Genomic DNA, 20,179 nt, shown 5'->3' with positions numbered 1-20,179 from the left:
CTGTGGCAAAGAAAGAGATGGCTGATTATGCAGCTCATTGGAAGCGATGGAGTGGATGGGATCCCATTCAAAATTAAACACCTACGTTTGTATTACACACACAGCAGCTCCGTGCCTGTGTCTCTCATGAGAGTTCAGAAGCTCAGAGAGCCACATTACTGCATCTACTGATGGGTAGCTACAAGCACAGTAAGGAGAGCCCGCATTCCTCATGCATATACTCTGCTATGCAGCCACCTGAATTTAGGTGGCTGAATGGAAAACTGAATGAATTCCACCTCTCAAGACAGAAATGCCAGAGCTTTCCCTGCCTCTAGCCCCACAATCTAATCACACTGCCTCCTCCTTAAATCCCATTGCCTCTATGCGTAGGGTGCTGTCACTTTTCAGATGTCTGCAGGCAGCTACGTGTTACAATACCCAATGTCCTGACACCCAACCGAGAACCCTACATTTCCATCTGTGCATTGCACCCAATTTGGTAGTACTGTCCGTTTTCCTAGTCATGTTTATAACTCTTGATGCTTTGCATATGTTAAATGAGAGAAGGGGGGAAAGCAGGAAGATGAATGAACCCAGAGCGCTGTTTTTGCTCTCCTTCTCCATGCTAACAGAGCTCTTACTGTAATAGTTGTTGCAGTAAACTATTTCTGAAGTTTTATAAACTTAGAGGGTGTTGTTTTGTTGATTTTTTTTTTTTTTTTTTAATTTGGCTGGGGTTTTGTCTGCACTGAGCTCTTCAGAGCATATCGTATGGTTCAGTGATATTATGAAGGAAAAAGATATTAAGTAACGACAAGAGAAAGGACAGAGAAGGAGAGAGTTTGGTTTTGTTTACTTACAACCTATTTTATGGGCCTGTGTTTCTCTAGGCAACCCTCTGCATACCCAAAAATCCTATGGAAAGCGTAACAAAATTGTTGAGTCAGTAGTTACCTGTGCTACCACCATGGGCCAGCAACACAAAGTTTACTCAGTCATTAAAAGGTAAACACACTAATTCAGAAGTTTCTTCTAATTAAAGCATTGGGAGTGGGAAAAAAAAAATGTAAATAGATCTCCACAGCACTGAACATTTCAGTTTGCAATTACCTGGATTTTACACTAACATTAACTCTAAACAAACATACACAAGACAACATTCATTAATGTAGAGGAAAAGTTGTGAGAATGGGTTAACCTGAAATTGAATAGTTATTTTTTCCATTAAATTAAGGATTATAACATAAAAGTTGTTTTAAACTATTAAAAACAACTTTGAAAACAAGTTAGAAATCTGCCATATATTCTCTCAAGTGTGACAGTGATTTTTTCTTTTCTTAGTTTTCTAAGACCCCATCTTCGCATTACCTGTTGATTGCAGTTCAAGAAGATATTTATCTCCCAAGATGTAATAGCATCAAAGATCTCAAACAACTTCCACTTAAGTACTTGGTTTGCTCAGCCCCGAGCAGAGCAGGCTGAGGGAAGGCCTCATGGCGGCCTGCAGCTCCCTCAGGAGGGGAGCGGAGGGGCAGGCGCTGAGCTCTGCTCTCTGGGGACAGCGACAGGACCCGAGGGAACGGCATGGAGCTGGGACAGGGGAGGGTCAGGCTGGGGGTTAGGGAAAGGGTCTGCACCCAGAGGGTGCTCAGGCACTGGGACAGGCTCCCGAGGGAGGTGGTCATTGCACCAAGCCTGCCAGAGGTCAAAGAATGTTTGGACAGCGCTCTCAGCCACATGGTTTGACTTTTGGGTGGTCCTCTGTGAAGACAGGAGTTGGACTCGATGATCCTTGTGGGATCATCATATCCTTCCAGCTCAGGATATTCCATGATTTCGTGATTGTGTCTACGGTCCACCACCTACGAAGCATGCCACAAGGAACAAGACCGAGGGACATTACTGCTTTACATTCTTCCTTCCCAACAGAAATAAATCATTTCGGAGACACAACCCTAACACTAACTTTTCTCCAAATCATTTTTCCCCAGCAGTTTCCAAGGAGATAAAAATTGTGACAATACGAAGTACAGACAAATTATGGTGATGTTTCATCTTTTGCTCCAAAATAAAGGATCACATTCATCTGATACAATTAAGTGGCTTTGCCATTGTAAGAGGAAGAAATAAAAGATACTTCATGCTCTGCTAATGAAGCAAGCATACAGACAATCAGCAGTGTAAGCGAGGTTACTGCTTTTATCTTCATTTCTGGAGAACAGCACTATTTTTCTTTTTAGGTCTAACTAGAGCATTATCCGTGGAATATCATTTTTTCCTGTACTAAAGTTTTCTCATCATCCAAATCAACGGATTTTACAATATTCCCCAGACAGTTTTATCCTTCCCCCAACCCCTATCTTTATCTTTCCTCCGAAAGCCACCTGAGATATTTGTTTGGTAGTCAACTTCTGATTCACCTTCTCACTTAAAGTAGTTTGTTGTACTACATTAGGAGTAGTTTCAGGCTTTAAACATTTCATTTTTGAGTAGCCTTCTTGAAACAAATGTCAGATTGACATTCTTTAAAATATTTTCCATAAAAAGAAACATGAAACAATGGAAGAAACAACAACGTCCCACTGAAATTCTTATATTTTTAAGTAAGATTTCTCATCCATTAACATAATTCAGTCTTCCTTGTTACCTTCCTTTTTACTGAGATATCTCTTTAGGAAAAGATTTGCACCCCTGAAATTCAGTAAAGGTTCACAGATCACACAATACAAGTGCTCACTGTACTGAATTCAATCACTCTGCCTGTACAAGTTGCATCTACTCCTTTCTACTCATCCTGTATAAGGAAACAGATGATCCAGGACACCTTCACACATGACCAGTCTCTCATTTCTAAGATCCTAAGCTGTCCCTTCTCTAACCAAAATCTGTTTCATTAAGCCAAAACACTGATCAAGCTTTCTCTCAAACTAAGTAAGGCTACAGGATACTAAAGAAATCAAAGTAAACTGGGAGGCATCCACCACTGGTATACTTGTTGCTGGAAAATAGTTAAAAAATAGAACAGGATACTAAAAGCATGGAATAAAGCACTGGAAAAACATACAAAAAAGTTTTACTGAATGCTAATGATGGGTAAATTTAAATCTGTTTTAACTGGTCACTGTGTTTAAGGGTAAAAGGTGGCCTGCTGCAACACTGTAGCACAGTGAACAGTGGAAAAAAAAAAGGTTGAATTGTGCCTGCATGAGTGCAAATCCAGACTGACCACCATGAAGTGTATTTCATTGTTCAGTCTAAACAAAAATTTCTCATCTTCTTTCCATATCCGGGTGGATAATTAACAACAACTCACATTGTTGCTCTCCCCTGAATACACGGTGACCAGTGTAAAGCACCAACAAAAGATGCTGACACGGTGGTGGTGTGCTTAGGGTGATGGCTGCTCATCCTGCACAGTCCTCTCCAGATGGCTCGGGGTGAGAGGGATGGTGGGCTGGGGAAGAAGGAATATCCCATACTGTTCTGCACATCTGTTCAGCTTCCTTTACACATAAAAAAAAAAAAAAAAAAAAAAAAAGAAGAAAACCTTACTGCCTCCATCAATTTTACTCTTCCAACTTAATACTACTACACTAACACCAACTACAGTGTAAATATTACAAGTGGGCAGAAGAAAAAATGGCTTTTCAAGTCACACAAGAGCATTTGCTTGGGTTTTGCTATCTTAAAAATGGACTTGTTTCAATAAAGCAAGTACTTAGGCTGCACTGAAAACATTTTTCTTTCATATGACCTTTCTTGAAATCTGTATCATACTCCAAGAATTTATCATCCCTTCTCCTATTCAAACAAACAGAACTGAACTGAGTCACCATTTGTTTTTCTTTATTTCTGTTTGACTTTACTGAAAATATACACAGCGTGCATTTGTTGAAGCTTGTTTAAATTTTATTCAATAGTTTTGTACAGCAACTCAAAAATATTTTCCTTGTGCGTTTTCAGAAATAGTGGCAGCTCTTCATTTTTTAAGCAGAGGTGAAAGAACTAAACACAAAGATACTTCATTGCATGCACTAGAGTGTGCCTCTCAAACAAGCCTTTAAACATACCATCTCTTGAAAAGAAGCACTCAGCCAGAACAAGGAGAAGGAACTCAGCGCTGAGTTAAGAAAGCAAAAACACTTTGTCCTAGGGCACAACAAAGACTTGGATTGAAAATCTCCTCCCTCCCCCCCAGCTTCTGTATCATCTCAGCATATGCAAACCATACGTCGGGTAGATTTATTCAGCTCTTGCTACTTTGAAAACCCAGTGATTACACATATGAAAATGTGCAAGTACTGAAAGAGCACTGATTGGAAAAACGGCATCTTGTAAAATCTAATTTTCTTTTCATCTTTATGACATGCAGTGAGGAGTAAGAGTTTTATGAGGTCAGAAGTAGCACAATCACAAAGCAGTGGAGAGCTAGTTATACAGCCAAGCTAATTAGGTCAGGAACCGACATCCAATACCAGGTCAAAATTCTTTCCAGATGTCATCTCTACGGATCTCATCAAGTTTGAGTACAGAGTTAATTGTGTAGATAAAGTCACAGAGTTCACCCTCACCATGGGGAAACTCGGCAGCCCAGGTATCCGGAAAAGTATCCACGTGTCACACCACCCAGCAGCAGCACTCCCGTGAAATAGCTAAGATAAATCTAGCCTTAAAGGAAATCATGGCTCAAACACTCTGCAATACACTTAAAACACTACTGATTCCTACCTACATGGTACCTGTTAATTTTTCTAGTATATACTGCTACTCTTTTCTCTTCTCTTCACTGCTTCTTTTACTCTTCTCTTTACAGGGCAGTAAAATCTAACGCCAACAAGAAGAAAATCATTATTTCACAAATAATGCTATTCAGCTAACGGTCAAGCATACCAGGACATTTCCTTCCCACCTAAAGGAGGTTTGTCTTGTTCACCACCTGCTCATTTCAGGATCTGACAGGACTTCAGACCAAAAGCATCATTAAAAACACAGATTCCCTCTTCATCCATCTGATGATTAAAAAAAAAAAAAAAGGCAGAGCAGCTTACCACTTTCCAATTTACTATAAACTACCAGGAGTTTATAGTAATTGCAATTCTGTAACTAACTGCAATTCTTTCAATAAGGTCTCCCGAATAATGACCATTTATATCTCAGGCAACCAATTATATCTTGTATCTTTTATATCTTAGGCAACCAAACCAGAGTTCAGGCAAGCATTTCAATACATAGTCTTCTAACAGTTTATTTTGAATTATGGGAAGTCACCTTTTTTGCGTATTACAAAAATTTAATAGTTTGGTAATATGAGGACATCAGCATCATTACTGTAAGGTATTGCAGGCTACTTTAGGCAGTTGGATGCTGGAACAACTTCTCTAAGAGAATACTAACAAACTGCACTGCTAAACATGCCTTTTCTTCACAATTAAACTACAATAATGCAGAAATCGCTCCTGGAGCCTGTTTAGAACACACTTGTACCAACCTTCCTCCTTCACAACCACTAACTGTTATCAGAAGCTAATTCCTTGATTAAAGAAAATGTAAATTGCAGATAGGCCTTGCTGACTTACCCTGATCCCATTTAACAGAGCCTTACTGGATTTGAAGTGCTTGAAATACCTGTCTGGGTCACAGCCCATGTGACAAAGGCATAACATTAAGACCTTCGGGATCCAGCCCGCAGTGAGAACATGGAGTCCAAATCCTCAAATCACCTTAAGCTAAACCAGAAGCAAATTCAGTAATTTGCTTCTCAGCACTCCAATTAACCCTAAATTGCAGGGGAAAGTACAAAAGTGATGAAGGATCCACTCATGTCCAATAACACCCATTTTACAGTAATACAGTGTTCCCTATTTCCTTTATAATCCAATATTTATTTACCATTGGAACCCTTTCAGAACAGCATTTTTCAGAAAAAAAAAGTATGTTGTTCTCAAACTTTTCCCTCTGCAGTTATTCTAAAATATCACGGGCAAGTGCTAAGTTCTCATAGCTATTTCTCAAAAAAGACCAAAAATCTAACATGTATGTATACATACACATTTATTTGTTGTATATATACAGTGTGCACATATATTTTTGACATATGTACGTATATGTACACAGATGCATGTTTATTATACACATGACACTCTGGGATGATGGAAGAGTGCAATAACATAGGTCAAACTGGAAAGAAAACCCATTTTGTACCCTGACAATTCAGCATTAATCTTCCCCTCAGCTCCTAGTGTGCCTCCCGTTGTCCCAGATCTCACCAGGCAGGACAGACTTTCCCGCTGGGAAACATCTCTAACAGTGTTCAGGCCACCACCGTACATCACAATGCCTAAAAATCCTCACAGTCAAGCAACCGCAGGGCCCACCTGAACAGCCAAGGCCTTTGAGACAGCAGCATGAACTTCCTGGCATGTCCGCAGCATAAGACAACCCATGAAGATTTATGTTAACATAACATAAACCAGCAAGCCTAAAATTCCTCAAGGCAGAGCTTCCCACCCACTCCCATCAAGGGTTTCCAGCACTGAACTCTGGGATTTCCCTAATTCTCCCAATTAGGACACTACTACCAATATTCCTCTTTCCCTACGTAAGTGCCCCTTCCAAATCTCTGATAAGTCTACGTGGGGAAAAAAAAAAAGTTTATTTTGGGTTCATTTTAAGGGAGAAAAATGGGGAAAATGTTATGTGATTATATCCTGTGATTAACAGCTGAGTCTAAGTGAAGCAACATAAAAACTCCCAACTATTTCCATCCCGAGCCAAGCACGCCATCTGTTCCCACACAGCACGGCAGTCACCAGAAGATGGACTGCAGCACATCACAAAGCCTTGGGTGATCGAGGTCTGGTGTGTAAGTCAAGAAAGATGCCATGAGTGTCAGAAGTACATCAAAAGACAGTGGGGAAAACAAGCACACAACCCATGAAACACGAAGCAGTCTTAACTAAGCTCCAGCATTAATGCAGCCGGGTGTTTTCCAGCTCTGCATGGTTATTTTGCTTCCATGCCTAAGGAGGGCTGAGCTCTGAGTAGGTTTGCCCAGAGAAGGGGTACATTTCACATCTCTCGTACTCGTTATCTGCCACAGTTTGGTAACTCGAGCACTCACGATGCAATTCCTCTCTGAGGTAACCTTCTTCTGTGCTTTCCACATGGTTACCATCTTCGAGCTAACCACAAAAACCATTCATCTTTGAAACAAGAAAATAGCAACTCGTAATTTTCCAGTTCATAAATTAAAATAATAATGCATACAGATGGCACAGCACACAGTTATGAGAACCACACAAAATCCATATACATCTATAACTGAATTATAATCAAATAACAGGCAGGGTCCAGCAGAGATCAGAAGGGATCATACCCCTTTCCTGCCTCATCACTACTGAAGACATTTTTCAAAAATTGAGTTACCTGGACAGATACCAATTCACATCTTCCACCAGGAACAGTATACTAAGAGAAAAATCTGCAGTGTAGCACAAAAAAACCTGAATTATGTGATACATCGACTTAACTACTACATGAAGCACATTAATATACAAAGATCAAAAGCAGCTGCATCTCCCCAGATATAAAACATTACTTCCCCTTGGTGTCTCTGCTTCTTTTGTCACACATTTTCCCTTTTACTAGCATCCAAAATATGTACGTCAACATTCTGCTCTGCTTTAGCTTCCTAATAATTCAATCTATAATCTTTTTTTTTTATTGTTGCTGTTTGGTTGTTTTTTTGTTTGTTTGATTTTTAAATAAAGCCTAAAATGAACATCAGGCATTAGAAAATAGAAAAAGTAACGCGTTTCAATACAGCAATACTGGCTTACAAAATCTGATTTGCAGCACTTAAGAGATTTCCTCACTACGCATACAGTAACTCCCATTGTGAGACAAATAAGCTACTATAAAACCATCATGAGTCTCAGACCAAATACAGCAGTTAGCCTTCTGCAAGAATGCCTTTTCAAGGCTGGGAAGGCTGAAAAGCTGTGTTCCGTGAAATCTGGCAGTGGATCAACACATCTCCATGGTGCTGGTAGGGTAGAAGTGCCCCAGAAACCAGCTTCAAGGAATAAAAAAGTCTTGGCATATATAACCTATCACTTAGAAGAAGCTTAAGTGACTTTTTCCAGTTAGTTACTGGGGATAGGGATGACCAATAACACTAATAGATTTTTTTAAAGTCATTTTTGGGTTTCAAATGGGTGCATTCAAATATATTTTGTGGAACTTATTTTAAATACATGGGTACAATCTTCTTTGTTTATCATTATCACACCCACATCCTCCCACCCCTCACACACTCCCACTCCTCACAGTTTTGAAGATGCGAACTTCGGATTTTATGAGTCTATGAAATTTCAGCGCCTAACACCGAGCATGTGGAAGCATCGTACTGACTGACAGCCCTCTAACTGTTCCCAACTAGCTCTCAAAGTACCACGGCCCATTAGATTCTCATGTCCTAGAGAGAACCTTACAGTTTGAGACTCACCAAGAATAATTGATACACTCCACAGCTGCATCAACAAATACCAGACTATGGTGCTAAAATTATTAAAATTTGAGAGGTGTGATTAAGAAGTTTATACTTACTAAAAGAACTTTCCTTTTGACTAAAAGCTCACAGTCTGTGGTTGTTTCCAACCCCTGACTTCTGAGCTCAGATAATAATGGGTGTGTGTCTCTCCATATTCACTGTTTGATCCTGTCCTGGATTTGTGGCAGTTCGCAAGCTCCTTCAGGAGTACACCTCTCCCAGAGATGGGTATCTGACCTTGCTAACAATGCAATGACTGCTTTTCCTCACCTCCTTCTTTTTCTGAAACAGCATACAGGGTGGGTCTCTGCTCCCTTCTTCTCTCCCAAGTGACTGCAGAGGGGGAAAATGCTGTCCCAATGTTCTCTCACTAGAGTCATAATTAAAGCTTCTTTCTGAAATGTAAATTCAACTTGCAGTGTTACACATTTGGAGTCCCCAGATCTCCAACATGATCCAAACTAAGGGGATAGAGTAATGCACCCTAGAAGTCTATTCACTACATAAAGGTCAAAAAAGAACTTTCATTTGTTTTTTCTTTTCTGGGGACAAGGTAAATAGGAAGGGAAAATACTGGTTGAAATGATAAAATCCCATCATCTGAAGGCTGAAAACCTGCCACACAATAGCTTTGAAATATGTCTCCCTCCAATTTTTGTGAATAAAGGCTCCACGGGAAAGAAAGGAATAAAGGCATTCCATGCTATGCAAAATTCATGGCTTTATCTACCCTCTCTTTGCCTACAACTTATTCGGCCACCAAACATTGGGGGAAGGACCTCACCTCACTCATCTTGCCAGCAGCAAGCCACACACCAAAGCCGTGGAAATAAGGCCAACTAAAGCACAGCAAAGAAAAAGAAATGGACTGCCTAAAAAACAGCTTCAGAAAGCCTGTTACAGTAAGGTTACGTGGTACCCGTGTTACTACATGATCCATACACCTAGACATTAAATTTCCTCTCCAAATTTGACAAAGGCAGACAGCATCTCAGCTACACAGCTGGGAGACAAAGCTATTTGATGATGCTCAGAAGCACACAAAGCCTGTGTAAGGATTGTAAATTGGACCTAGATCACACCAATCCTTAGCATTGCAGCTTTAACCACAAGATGAGTTGTGTTTCCTTCTCAGAAGCAAAATCCAGCTATTGCCTTAGGACCCACTCCACTTACAGCTGTGCTTTTTAAGACAGCTGTAAGCCAACCACTCCTTGCTTTAATTAAACGGATTCCTCTTCCCATTCCATTTCAACATTTCTCCCACTGAAGCTGCTGCTCCTGGCTGAGCTGCTTTCAGGGCTGGAATCAGTCACATGTGAGCAGAAACATAATCCGGGGGAAAGAAGTCAAAGCAGTTTATGGAGTTACTGTCCTTATGGCTGAGACACGTAAGTGACAGTGAGAGCACTCAATCTGCTTCAGAATGAAGGGGAAAACAACAGTGAATCAAGTTAACCTCATTTCATACTGAAACAGAAGGGAGACACTCAAAAGATCAGTTACATTTAGCTGCACAGGTGAATAGAAAGCTAAATGAATGGGATTACTTAAAATATTGTAACTAGACCTGCAAGATGTATTGGTCTGGGAGATTAGTAACTGCTTTCCACAAGAAAGTAACTCTTCATATTGTCATAGAAAGAGGATTCAAGTGTGGTCCACCTTACTGGTAGGAAAACAGAACTATAATAAAGAGCTCAGAGTTGTTGCAATTTTCTGTCACCCTGTGCTGTCACACTTAGCAAAATCACCTAGGAGTCTCAGTAAACTCTGAGGCCAATAAAATCTTAGACACATGAAAATAGGCATTTTGTATACACTTATTCTTCAGAGTAACAGAGACATCTGTCATGTTGTAAGGACTGTATTTGGATGGGACATTTCTCCTACATGCATTACAAATGCTATGTCTTTTGTTAGCCAAATGAGAAATTCAGACCTGCATCACTTCCATCTTTTTCATAGAAAGATGCTTTTGGTAAACGTTAATGTGGTATATATTGGTTTCAACTGTTTATTTGCAAGAAAAAAAAAAAAAAAAAAAAAAAAAGCATGTATCTGTAAAAATTTAAGAACAAATTAATTTAAAAGATTCGTTTTCTTGTTGTTTTTTTCCCCCCTAATAAACAGACAGTACCCTGAAAGAGAATGGTGGGTAGAAACTCAGCAGAAACTGCTGCCTTCTTTTCAGGAACAGCATGTCTCCAGTCAGATGAAAGGCAGCATTACATCTTGAGAAAAGTCTGATGGCCTTTTTTTAAAAACAAACAATCAAACAAACAAAAACTTTCAAATGTGTGGGGTTGAATCAACAATAAACCATTCTAAATAAATAAATAAATAAATAAATAAATAAATGGAACCCACTCACTATATGTTTTGAAATACCAGTCTAGAAAGCCTCAATTCCTCCAAGTTACAGCAAACACAACATTTCTTAACATAACTTGTGTCCCATTACTTAGTCATCAATTTTATAGTTCCTCGTAAGGGGGTGTCGAGAGGCAGGAGACCTTTTCTCCATTAACACCAGTGACAGGACCCGCGGGAACGGGGTTAAGCTGAGGCAGGGGAAATTTAGGCTGGACGTCAGGAGGGGGTTCTTCACAGAGAGGGTGGTTGCACACTGGAACAGGCTCCCCAGGGAAGTGGTCACTGCACCGAGCCTGTCTGAATTTAAGAAGAGATTGGACTGTGAACTTAGGCACATGGTCTGAACTTTTGGGTAGACCTGTGCGGTGTCGAGAGTTGGACTTGATGATCCTTAAGGGTCCCTTCCACCACAGGATATTCTATGATTCTATGATTCTATGAATTATCTTAAGATAGTATATAAAGTTAAACTGATTACATCATTCATATTTCATACTTTGAGAGAACTTCCATCTATCAAAATTCAGCAAACACCTGACGAAAAGCCAATCACTTTTGCACTACTGGCTAATAAGGCGCCTTGCCCACATTTTAGGGCACTAGCCCAACTTTTTCCTCCTCAACAGGAACCCTACTGACAGGCCTCTCTTCTCCTTCACTTCTAGGACCTCTGCCTTTTGTATACTCTCCACTCCAGCTTCCAACACAGCAAGGAAGGCTGCTGTGCCCTTCATGTACCCCACAGCCCCTGGGCTCTACCTAGCAGAGTTTACTAGCTTGGCCTCTGCTCTGTGCTCCGTGCTTTTGGCAGTGCCACATCTCACTGCTCCTTCAGCAGTTGCCATCTGGTCCAACAGGAGCTGGAGCCACTGGGATCTAACAGGAGAGGTATGAACTAATGCTTCCTACGAGCAATGTTAAATTGTTTGTTTAAAGTATAAACATTAACACGGATTTTTTTTAAACCATTCTAACGCATAGCTGAGGCAGCTACATGAAAATGCTGTGTAGCTGCGATCAGATGAACACAGTTTAAGGGTAGTTCTGTAAAAACCTAACAAGCTGCACAGTAAAAAAGTTTTCCAAGCTTGTTTTATTCACAAGAAAAGGCAGATGACTGCAACAAGCATGGATAAAACATGCTTTAATTTTATTCCTGAAGTTAAAGAGGAAATAGCAACCATCTAGATTCCCGACAATCACTGCAGGCTCTTGTGAAAAGCAGATGGAAATTACTCTTAAATGGCTGTTTCCAAGAAAGTTTTGATTACTTTTCCCCACTCCCACACCACAATGTTTAGTCCTAAAGCTGCCATGAGTTGCTTCAACATATTTTGCATATTGGACAAAACATTTTTAATATTCATCTATCACGAAAATGTTTTGAAGAAAAGAGGTCTCCTACAACCAATGTCCACTCTTAACACCAGTAAGTACATTTTGAACCCAAACACACTGAAGTGAAACAACAAAAATTAAATTCTGCAGTTGTAATGTCTGTGACATTGTTTTACTTTAACAACCACACCCTGAAGTAACAGAAAGCAAGATGTAGAACTCTACAGCTTACTACAAGCTTGTCCTTTCAATTTTTTTCCCTTCCAACAGCTCATTACTCCATTTTACTCACTTAAAATACTTAATCGTTTCCATTAAAATTGCAACACTGAAGTAAGTTTCTGATTGTTTTATATTTATCAGCTGATACAGATTTCAGGCTTGGGCGCTACACTACAGATTGCCTCTATCCACCCATACAAAAAAAGTTTTTAAAAAAATGCATTCATTGTAGTGCCTAACTAGTTCTACCCTTCATATCTCAAAACATCCGAAAATTAGGTATGGCTTCATTACTCAATACTGCAAGCAGTGAAACAAAATAATTAAATCCTTTTAAACATACATTAAGATTTCATACTACATTAATTTTTCATTGAAAAAATCATTAGCACTTGACTGGCAATCCAAGCCTTATGAAAAAAGATAGAGTTGAACATATAAATGTTACTGCCTAAGCTTTATACAGTTTTCATCTCAGTTTGGGAATGTTTAACCTCCACACATACGATACATCCCGGCTTTCTTTTTCTCAGCTGACCTAGACAAAGGGTCTCCAGTGGATTCAAAGATACTCAAAGGCTCTCCTCCTGTGTGACCTTTGGTCACTACATAAATCTTGTCACAAGACTTGTTCTGATATTTTCCCTTTAGTGAAATGCATGCCTTTTAAAAACAAAAAAAAATCCTTAAGATGATGCAACACAACAATCTTTTTTTTGTACACCAGGTCAGAGATAATCATCATCAGTTCCCAACATCATCATGCATCATTGCTCACTTCCCCCAACGTAAGCTCTCATCTGAAAACATCTTGTCCATATTTCAAACCTCTACGCAGACTTTCTTTTTCCCCTCCAGGGCTACATTTTTATCCAAACATATTATTTAAAAGAAGGACACGTGAACAGTTCTAGGAGCAAAAGTCAGATGCGAGGACGCCCCTCATCAGACAGCAGAGTCAGGTCCTCTTCCTTCCCTTCAAACAACGCATTCCCAACCTCACAGCCTCAAAAGCTAAGAAGACGTTTCCATCCCAGTGCTGCTGTTACTGTTAGCCTGGTGAGTACGATATTCTCTTGGAAAATGCAATTAGTATAAATCCCACTAAGCCGGTGAGACCCCACAATCCAAGAAGCGGGGACTTCTTGATGATAGCCCTAAGCAGCTGGCTGCTGAGCACGATGAGTACTCCTCTTGCCACCTCTCTGATGAGGCACCATGAGGCAGAGTCATGATTGCCAGCAGCCAGCCTAAGGCTGCTTGAGAATAACACCAAACCGAGCAGAACTTGTGCAACTGCATTGCAGACCACAGTTTTTGTGGGCTGGTAGGTTAATGCTAGCTAGGCACAAAGGCTTTGACACCCTTTTGATTCAGAAAGTGTCATTTAAGTCATTTAAGATCACATGGACCCTCCACACCCCCACCACCAAGTTACATAATGCACCAATCAATACTCACATTGCTATTCAACTGCTCTTTAAATAGTCAATGCAATCTACAGAAACTACAAGCTGCATGTATGTTAAAAAAAAAAGAGCCACTAGAGACTAATCTACACGCAGTTGAAGAAGCAATTTAACTGCATCAGTTAAATTTAGAAACTGATTTAGTTAATCACTGCACAGACAACCAAGATTTAAACCTCATCTTCAAGCAGATTCCTAAACACTGGCTGTATAATTCATAAGGGAAATTACGATGATGCCAATCACACAGAAAGTTCAAAGACGAGGTCTGTGACTGCATTTATTTGCCCTACTGAAGTGGCGTTGAACTGCCCACATACAGTCATAACGCAGAATGTGTTCAAACCACTATCTTGAGAAGTATGGGCTTACTCACTGCGCAGATGCCAGCTTTAGCAAATTATTCCTCGTGTACTACCATCAAATCCATTTTGACAGGCTGCAGTTTAAAAATATAAAGCTCCTCAACTCCAAGCATCAGTCAAGCCTAAAGCAAGTAAGCGAGCACTGAATAGAACTCTAACCCAATTTTGACGACAGTTAAGCCCAACTACTGAGTCTCTTAAAATCAAGATCAGCAGCAAAGCTCACAGACAACGCATGCACCTCTCAATTAAGATAGAATCTGTGATCAGACTTCTCTAATGTTTTAGGTCATTTCTACCCAAAAAGAGTTCCACCTCATTTTGGCTTTACCACTTGGAATACAAGGATTCTGGGATACGTGATCCTCTCTCAAACAGCTTTTTTTTCCCCCTCCCTGCTCCACAGGACACCATCTGGGAAACATGGTCCTACCTCTCCCTCCATACACTGCTACATTATTAGAGGCCTTCAGCTTTTTGCTGGCTGAGTTGCCCTTGCCCAAAACCCTCCTACTTCCCAGAAGCCTATTTCTCTCCTCTACACAACCTACCTCACACTCATTCTCTACTGTGCTGAAAAGCTTCATCCTTCTGGGAGTATGCTAACTGTAGTCTTCTGAAAATCTGGAGGTAGCTTTGCTTAATAGCTTGTTTTAAATCAAGAACACAAGTTACTAAATCATTCTATAATTTGCCAGCCATGAAGAACACAGGTCATGTGATTGAGAAGTCCACGAGTAGAGGCAGAAGTCTTCGCAAATAAATTTGGTTTAACCTTGGCAAAAAATCTAATGTGCCCTCACAATAAAAGCATTTCTAAAGACTGGAACAGTCTTATCCACATGGCAATATATGCAAAATTTTAACATCTGGCTTCATAAAATTTAATTAAATACAAAACATTTGTATTTGCCATACTAACTATAAACACTTATTTCTTAGAATTACTTGTATGCAATGACAAAGGAGTTCTTCAGCTGGTCTACTGAACTGACATTTGGGGCTGGTAAGCACCACAATCCTTTTTCCAAGCCCTACATTTTATATTTCCTTCCTGGCTACATGCTCTTTAAGCGGCTCCCTTTTGTAGTGTAGCATTGTAGGATTACAATGGAAGTTTAAAAAAAGTGTGCAGTACTTACATAGGATGGCATGTTAAGGAATCGGTACCTTTTTCAAACATTTAACAGTTGTATTTCATTTTGAATAATTTGACAACTGTTGGGGGTGTTTGTATTACCTAAGCACACTAGAAAATCCAGAGAAGCAAGAAGAGACAAGGCACAATTGCAATCCAATTGACAATAAGAATGACTTGATTTAAAATGAAAACACCTTACTATATATGCAAAATAGGCCAATTAAGACGCTTTAAAAATTATGAATTAAAAGGGAAATCCCTGGAAGCTGAAAATAACCACATTTGTTTAGAAATCAGTCATTAATTTGACTACAGGCCTGTCATTTATTGACCAGGAGGAGTTGCCAAATGTATGTTCTATAAGAACATTTGTGGTGCATGAACAATCAGTGTTCAAAGAATTAGAATTTATGTTTACTATAATTAGCTTTTAGTATTCTTCTGTTCCTTTCTGTTTAAACTATCTCCTTCAAAGTGATGTTTAATTGCTAAAAAACATTTATTTGTTGTTAAAAGGCTGATTATTTTCAAGTGTGTTCAGCATTGTCTTTAAATACCCTTCAGCTATATTAAACACCAGACTATTGAACTCTGGATACATTTCATTTAAACTCCACATGAAAATCACGCTTAACCTGCACAAGATATTTTGTAATACTACACTGAGTATGAACAGCAAATCTCAAAATAATTCATAAAGTTTTATGAATAAACATGACTTACATAGGAAAAAAAAAAAAATCCTAAAACTAGGTTCTTATTCCTGTAACAACCATCTCTAATCTCCCATGATAAAAACAAGCAAAGGATGAAATACATCTGAAGTGAATTTTGTTACAATTTAAGGTTATAGTAGTAAAAAAAAAAATCCTAAATATTGAAAGTTAATGTGACAGTCATCTTTAATTCCATACACAGTAGAAGTCTGTAAAATCAGCTACTAGAGAGTCTGGGGGCCAGATCCTGGAGAGACCAGGGGCCTTAAAGACAGCTACTGGAGTGCCCATGTGTAAGGACTAACTACAGGGAAGACCTGTGCTCACACAAATTGGCGCAGGACTCGAGGAAAGCATTCTCTCCTACAAGTAGTTAATACTATCTTTAACCTCCCCTTCCCTGCAGAAGGGCACTAAACCTGCCTTCCACATCATCCCCCTGCTTAAAAGGTTTCTCTACCTCCCACTGCAGAAGTGGTCAGAGCTGCAGTCCCTTAAAAGAAAAAAAATCAGCTTTACTTATGCTAAAAAAAATTGCCTGAACTTTGGTGCTAAACGTAGGACTTCTGCCAATCAGCATGCATCATCTTGCATCACACAATGAAGAGAGTGCTCCACAGCTGTTTCCATACTCTCTCACCAACACAAAAGGTACTCCCCATCTAGAAGTCTGTGGGATATGTACATCCCAGCCAAGATAGTTGGGCGATGAAGGGTTTTTCCACAGAAAGCTAGTTTAATATCAATAAATTTAAGTAATTTATTATGTGCTAATGCTTTTTGAGGCAAGCATTCAAACATAGCTTCATCAGATTTGGGTTAAATCCCTATGATGACACATCAGCAAAGAACAGAATATATAGGGCAAAAGTAATTAGCAGATGCAAATTTTAAATCTGATATTTCATTAATATCCACAAACACAAACGTATTTCTGTTTTTTACACAATAAGATTAGCATTTAGATTATACCAGTCTCCTGGGCTAGCAGTGTTTGACGTTTGTTTCTCGGCCTAATACAGCATATTTTCGACATGAGAGAAATAAGCTTCCTTTCCAATCTTGATTCAAAACCTTCTGGACAGTTTCCAGACTTCCTCATTGGTCTTCAGCTTAAGGACTTATCAGAGTTCCAAAGCTTGTGTAACAGATTCGTACATGACAATGTTCAGTAAGAGCTCAGTTGAGCGACTTACCATTTAAAAAAGGAAGTAGAGAATATCCTTTCTGTTTATACGTTGGAAAAGACAGCTGTTCTGCACCTTGGTAGCGCACTCAGGTGGCTTTATCTGCAAAAGAGAAAGACAAAATCAAAGTAATTTTAACTTCGTTTTTCAATATCAGAATGACAATCTAAAGATATGCATTAAAAAAAAAAAAAAAACAAAAAAACATACACACAGGATCATTAATCCATTAAAATATTAAAAACCATGCATGAGTTTCTACACATGCTTTTAACTATTTTGAGCTAAGCACTAACACCATGCTAGAGCCTAATTATATTTTCTAAAGGTCAAAAGATTGCTTGTGTTAGTTTATAATCAATGCCTCTGTTTTTAACTGGAAGTATCTACAGAGAAAACATGATGTGCCCATTTAAAGACTACGGGCATAGGAGAATGGAAGATAATGGCCTACAGTCAAGCATAATAAAAACACCAGGCTTAAGTCCCACTGAGATACTTCACCCTAGATTAAATATTACTAAACACATGCTCACTAAAACAAACCACCTAAAAACATAATGAGACCCTGTTACAAAAATTAAGCATTGTTTCCATGGAAGTATTGCAGACCCCAGCTCCAAGAGAATAATTCACCACCCTCCCTAAGCTTCCTTCATCCTCAAAATATCAGAGCTTTAACACAATGGTGCCCCCACTTCAGTTCCAGAAAGTGGTGGTGCAGTGGACACCTATTCCAGACAACGTTGCCCCCTTGTTAACTTGCTACAAACATCTGCCAGGTGGCCAAGATTTTGGTCCTCATGAAGCTCCCATGGGGAGGATGCCAAGAATCACCACATCAACAGTGATGATGGGAATTTTGTTCATTTTTCATGGGGAAGTGAGGTTAACTATCCTTACATATATATATTTCAGGGGTAGGTATAAATCTTTGCACAGTTAAATCAAGACATGGCCAATGTCAGTAAGTTTTGTTTGCTCAATGGGCACTTTTCTGATTTTTATTTATTAAAAAGGTAAAATATTAAACTAAAAACGCAGAACAAGGCAGAGAACACAGGAGGGGAATAAGAGAAGACTTTATAAGAACAAGACTTTCTCATTGTCTTCTATATTTAAGACACAACTATGACTACAAATATATTGCAGGTGCACGCAATGTGAGATAAAGACATCTCAGTACACCCTTACAGCCCAGCAATGTCCATCTACTGGCACAACTGAATGTACACACTCCCTTATGAATGGATTATTTCTTTTCCATAAAATCTTCAAGAAGAAAGAAACCCCAACAAAAGCATTAAAAAAAAAAAAAAAAAACATGCTTATTATGTAGTATATCAGTGACTCCCCTGCCAATGTGTCCCATTTGATTTACTGTCACTAACTAAATTACAGAAAGTACTGAATAATTTCAACAGGGTAAGACTTTAGAGGTACAGAATGTGCGACACGCTGAGTTTTGATTACAAATGTGTAGATAGCTGAATATTGTTTAAAACCAATGCTTTAAAACTTTTTAAACAGGACTCCTAGTATGTAAGCACTTTAAAGAACGAGCTATATGCCATACAGGGGATTACCTCTGAAATCCATGGAAAAAAAAAAGGATTTAATGCAAGACATAACTTTTATACAGATTGAGGATTAAAAGTATCCAAAGAGTGGGTCATCATCAAAATGGTAAAACGAGGATTTTATGTTCAAGTCTGCTTTGTAGGATGGGGGGGAAGGTTTTTAAAACATGGTTTCATATACAGACATCCAAAGCTCGAGTTTAAATTCAAACAGCAGCTGCTTTCCTATCACACCACGGAAGCATTTAAGATCTTCAGTACTGATTTGCCTTGGTAGCTTCCTGCATGCATTCCATCTTAAAGCATGCAACTAAAATCCTACGAACTACTGAACCTCTACAGCAGTCATTTGGAAGACCCAGAGAGTTTCTGGGGCCTTTGAAGAGCAGAACCATACATCAATGAGTGAGTAGGTCCCATTTGGTCTGAAGTACTTCCACTGTGGGATTTTTTGTTTGCTTTTGTTTTCTTTCCTGCAAAAGAGCTATTGAAAGTCATTACTTCAAACCAGGGGGTTTCCTGGTGGTCCATCCTCAGCGGTTTGCTTGAGATTGATAAAGATAACTAGAAAGTGTCGTATGTTTAGACTAGGTCTAAAGATCCCAGTCTCAAACTCAGGCATATCAGAGGTGCAACACAAAGGAAGACACAGCAGTGTCTGCCGAGTGGTCTTCAACTTATGATTCACCTGCTGTTGTTTAGTCTGAACTCCAAACCTCCGAAGCCATCCAGAGATGCACTCAGTTGAGAAATACGCTGTCCTTGGACTGCAGAGAGTGATCTGCCCTCTGAGCTCTCCACGGACAACTTTGTTCTCTGTATCTTTCTGAGAAATGCCTTGGTGGCAGTGGGAGCACTGGATGCTGTGACAAATTCCTTCCAAATGAGTTTAGGCTCTTGAAGCTTGTCTTTAAAGCAGGCAACAAAACTAAAACATTCAGCCTGTTCTGGAATAACTAGTGTCTCTTTCATCCCTTGTCAATAACTGAATTATGGTGAAAAAATCTTCACTGCCTGACCATACTTGACAGAGGAGATCTGTCTGAACAAGAAGCTAACAAAATCTTAAACATCTGGTGGAATTTATCTGCCTTTAAACACTTGATTTTCAGAGACTGCACCACCTACAGAGGACAGCCAGTATCAGCACTGGTTTGTCAGACATCCTGAGCGGGTCAGGAGCATCCTAGCACTGAGCAGTCCCCAGATCTCACCTCCTTGGCACCTCAGTGACGAGAGCTTGCTCAAGACA

At 39.5% G+C, this 20,179-nt stretch overlaps 1 protein-coding gene across 3 annotated transcripts in view; it reads right to left on the bottom strand.

Moving 5' to 3' along the window:
- The window catches only part of WASF3 (WASP family member 3), a 64,959-nt gene that overhangs the window by 27,817 nt on the left and 16,963 nt on the right, over nt 1-20,179 (bottom strand). For all 3 annotated transcript variants that reach the window (XM_084539237.1, XM_084539239.1, XM_084539238.1), the window contains exon 3: nt 17,357-17,449. The gene's annotated coding sequence lies outside the window, so the exon portion shown is untranslated. The remainder of the gene's footprint in view (nt 1-17,356; nt 17,450-20,179) is intronic.

Source organism: Aythya ferina (genome assembly GCF_964211825.1).
Source record: "Aythya ferina genome assembly, chromosome: 1".
Taxonomy (NCBI): Eukaryota; Metazoa; Chordata; class Aves; order Anseriformes; family Anatidae; genus Aythya; species Aythya ferina.
This window is presented reverse-complemented; position numbering and strand designations above follow the sequence as displayed.